At 43.7% G+C, this 4877-nt stretch overlaps 1 pseudogene; it reads left to right on the forward strand.

Annotated features, from left to right (window-relative positions):
- Window positions 1–218: 218 nt before the first annotated feature.
- On the forward strand, window positions 219–986 carry LOC147456473 (uncharacterized; annotated as a pseudogene).
- Window positions 987–4877: the final 3891 nt, after the last annotated feature.

The following is a 4877-nucleotide window of genomic DNA, read 5'->3' on the forward strand; positions in this document are numbered from 1 at the left end:
GCGAGCCTCTGAGAGTAGATTAGATTTTCTTTTTGCTTGACTGTCCTGCTACGATTGTGTGTCTTGTTGGTTCGGTGCGTTGAAGCATGCAGTATAGGTATCTTAGGCTTATAGTGATTCCCTGCAGGCAGATGGCGAGATTGAAAGCGAAAGCTCGTCTAAAAGGAGATGCGGCTCAGGCAAGCCATGCAAGGAAGAAGGAGATGCAGGCTAGAATCATGGAGATCAGTGTGCCTATCTCCGTTGGAGGCAATGACATAGATGTGACATTGTTGTCTGCTATGCAATCGTTCCTTGAGAACGAGACTGTAGCTAGGCTATGTGCTGTTGAGAGGGGTGGGGATCTGTTGCATCTGCACTTTTAAAGGATCTTCCGATTGTGGACGAGCTCATTGATTTCTACAAACAAAAAAATCAAGCAATACCTAGGTTGGGATAAACATTCGCCAGCTGGAGACATTGTCCTCTGCCGCGGTTTGAAACAACGCAATATGCATACGTTCGAGGGGATGCTTGGCTATTGTATGAAGGATCACGGGCAGGAGCACTTTTAAATGGCTATCCACAATGTCGATCTAGATCAGATAAATAGGGGGGTCGAGTTCTATAACTTGTATGGCGGTGATGAGTTGAAAAAGAAGGTTTTCTTGACACTAGTTAATATTTTTGACAGAGCATTCATGTTCTGGAAGTATAAGTTGATGCGTCCACTAGGTAGCGACTTTTTGTCGAGATTGCATAAGATGTTGAAAACGGGAAGATACTACCCGTCGTCGTCTTGGGTAACACCATATCAAGGCCGAGGCATGGAGCTCGGGAAGACAAAAGCACTTTGGAGGTGTATGGTGCATCCATCAACGACAACATACCAAGACGTCGTTAGCGTATTTATAAATACTCAAATGTATACGAGCACACATCCACGCGCTGATTGGTTTTTGTCTCGATGGCAAGGTGTCGAAAGGTATGTTATAGCATACATGTAAAAGCAATCAAACCTGCATGGTTGTTGACTTACAAAGATCTTACACCCAGCCCCCGGTAAGTGTTGTTACCGGTGATGATGACCATGACAATGAAGAAATCGAGGACGACACTGACAATGCTAACTACATCCTGCTGGTTCACAAAACTGGAGTGACGACCGTTGCATGATACTATCTGTTGAGTTTATGGTTCTACTCTTTTGTTGTATTTTGTTTTAATATAGCTACCTCGGGACAAATGATTTTGTTGTCTCTAGTGTAGAGGGTAGCAATGGAGCATAATCAAGAAACTCACTTTTTGATGGCAGAAGGAGAATCACGGGCGGATGATCTATTGGACCAGATCGAAGACCCACGCCTGGACAAAATAGAGGAACTCACAACGCAAATGTTGGATGAACTATCTGGCGATGGCTTGAATGATGCCAGATCTCTGTGCATGGAGCTAATAACAGCGAACCGTAGCCTCAAAGAAGCGATGGAAACTTACCAAGGCGATCTTGCCGATGTTCAAATTTGCAGGCTTGAAGAGAAAATTTTTGCACTACGCAAGGAGGTGTCATGCTTGAAGACACAGCTAAATAAATTGAATGCACTCATAATTAAAATCACAGTCATGTTGAGCAAGAATGGCAGTCAGTAGTGTCTTTGTTTGGACATGACAGCCATGTACTTATTACGAGGGATAACTTTTTGGCTACCTGCGCAATTTGTACTGCCACTTGTAACTATTTGTTAGTCATTGCAAACAATTTGATTTCGTGATGTGTCTTGCCCCAATGCTGTTAAGTATGGAGCCTGATTTACCCTTGTAATTTTCTGTGGTAAAAGCGCACATTTGTAAGGCCCCCATTATGAGGAGAAGCCATCGTGCGTGAAGGAAAATCACTCACCGGAAACCAAAAATTTCACGGACAAGAATCAGCGCCGGAATATTCCTTTTCGCCGGAATATTATGGCCGGACGGCGGTCGGAAGGTGGTCGGAAGTCAATGGCCGGTGGCCGGTGGCCGAATTCAAAAGCGGACTTGTCTTCTCAAGGGCGGCCACACATGGGCGGATTGGAGGGTCCGATTTGGACTTATTCGCACAAGGGCGGCTACACATGGCTGTCTCTCATAAGAGAGGGCAGCCCTTTTGGCCTATAAAAGGAGGCCATTTCTATACACATTTCATAGTGTGAAGTTGATGCAACAAGGTGAGTGTGAGGTGGTGAGAGTGAAGCAAGGCGGGAGCTCCATTAAGGGTATAATCCCTTTGTAAACTACTTCTTGTTTTGAAGTACCAAAGCCATTGAGTGGCTGCTTTCCCGTGGACGTAGCCCACATTGGGTGAACCACGTATATCGTGTGTACTCTCTCTCTCTCTCTCTCTCTCTCTCTCTCTCTACACTATAATCTCGTGTATATAAATTTGTCTCTCTCCATTAAGTAATCTACTCAATTATCTATTTAGCTACGTCTTATTTCCTAACAAATGGTATCAGAGCAAGGTTTGCTCGTAGCTAAATTATCTCAAGGAAAGGATTCCTTGAATTGAGTGGGAGTTATGGCGGAGGAGGGGAAGCTCAAGATTGAGAAGTTCAACGGCAAAAACTACCAACATTGGAAGATGCAGATTGAAGACTATCTCTACCAGAAGGACCTCTATTTGCCACTAGGCGGTCTTGCGAAGAAGCCCGCAACAATGGCAGATGAAGCATGGATTGTCCTTGATCGAAAGGCACTGGGAACAATCCGGTTAAGCTTGGCGTCAACGGTGGCCTTCAATGTTTCGGAGATGAAGACCACGGAGGACTTGATGAAGTCACTTGACGACTTCTACGAGAAACCATCGGCATCCAATAAGGTATTTCTTATGAAGCGCTTGTTCAATCTAAAGATGGCAGAGAATGGTTCAGTTGCAGAACACCTAAATGACTTTAACACAAACATAAGTCAACTTCGATCAGTGAAAATCAATTTCGATGACGAAGTGCGAGCTCTCCTTATACTATCATCTCTACCGGATAGTTGGGACAGCCTTGTGATGGCTGTAAGTAATTCTATCTCTGGCACAAATACTCTTAAGTTTGATGATGTTGTGGGTGTTCTTCTAAGCGAGGAAATGCGAAGGAGAAGCACAGGAGAATCATCAAGTGCTGCACTATCAGTGGAAACAAGAGGAAGGCCTAAGGAGAGGTTCAAAAACCAAAAGGGTCGTGATCGCTCAAGACGGAGCAAATCACGAACAAAGTCAGTTCTTGAATGTTGGAACTGCGGCAAGAAGGGCCACGTCAAGAAGGATTGTTGGTCCAAGAAGAAGAAGGAGACAGAGTCTCAAGACAACAAGCCAACATCGGAGGCCAATGTGGCAGGTAAAGTAGAGCAAGATGCTCTAATTCTCTCATTAGACAATGTGTCTAATTCCTAGATAGTAGATTCCGGGGCTTCATTCCATGCGACACCACACAAGCAACATTTCCAAGACTACACCAAAGGTAATTTTGGGTATGTATACTTGGGAGATGATGAAGCTTGTGAGATTGTCGGCAAAGGTACAGTTTCTATCAAAACTGCTAACGGAAATGAATGGAAGCTTAAAGATGTTAGGCATGTTCCTTCTCTTCGCAAAAATTTGATCTCTAGAGGACAATTGGACGATGAAGGTCACAACATTGCATTCGGAAACAAACGGTGGAAGATCTCAAAGGGATCTTTGGTGGTTGCCAAGGGTGAAAAAGTCAGTACACTTTACTTGTGTGCTGTTAGCACGCAACCTTCAGCTTGTGCAGCAACTACAGAAGTTGACAGTGCGGTGTGGCACTACCGACTTGGGCATATGAGTGCCAAAGGAATGCAAATCCTTCAAACAAAGAAGCTTCTACCAGGTTTGAAAGAAGTGAACTTAGAGTTCTGTGAAGATTGTGTTTATGGTAAACAAAAGAGGGTAAAATTTCAAAAATCAGGAAATGAAAGAAAAAATAAAAAACTTGAGTTGGTTCATTCTGATGTTTGGGGTCCTGCAAGTACACCATCACTTGGTGGCTCATTGTACTATGTAACATTCATAGACGATGCGACTATAAAAACATGGGTTTATGTCATGAAGAATAAATCCGATGTATTTTCCATATTTCAAAGGTGGAAAGCCTTTGTGGAGAATGAAACAGGTACCAAGGTTAAATGCCTCAGATCCGACAATGGAGGTGAATATTGCAGTCAAGCTTTTGAAAGCTTTTGTGCTAGCAATGGAATTCGGAGGCAAAGGACAACCCCAAGGACACCTCAACAAAATGGGATTTCGGAAAGGATGAACAGGACAATTATGGAACGAGCACGAAGCATGCGGCTACATGCAGGCCTACAGCTTGAACTTTGGGCGGAAGCTGTAAGTACGTCTGTGTACTTAATCAATCGGTCACCCTCAACGGCATTGGATGGGGGAGTTCCAGAAGAGGCATGGACAGGTAAACCGGTGAATTATGCATTTCTCAAAGTGTTTGGGTGTGAGGCTTTCATGCACATAGATAGAAGCCTAAGATCAAAGTTAGATGCAAAGTCCAAAAAGTGTTTCTTCATTGGCTATGGAGAAGGAGACTTTGGGTATCGCCTATGGAATCCTGAAGATGGTAAAATCTTAAGGAGTAGGGATGTAATTTTTAATGAACAAAATATGTACAAAGATTACTTGGAAAGAAAACAAACAAAAGAAACAGGTGATGAGTACATGGAGCTTGAGGACGGTGAAGACTCAAGGACTGCAAACGGTGACAATGTGCAACAACATCAACCAAATGAGGAGCCTCAACCTATTCCCCGAAGATCTACAAGAGCAAGTAGACCTCCAGAAAGGTTTGTTCCTTCCTTCAACCATCTCTTGATCTCAGATTCTGGAGAGCCGGAATCATATG

Source organism: Adiantum capillus-veneris, chromosome 6 (genome assembly GCF_014529385.1).
Source record: "Adiantum capillus-veneris isolate H3 chromosome 6, ASM1452938v2, whole genome shotgun sequence".
NCBI lineage: Eukaryota > Viridiplantae > Streptophyta > Polypodiopsida > Polypodiales > Pteridaceae > Adiantum > Adiantum capillus-veneris.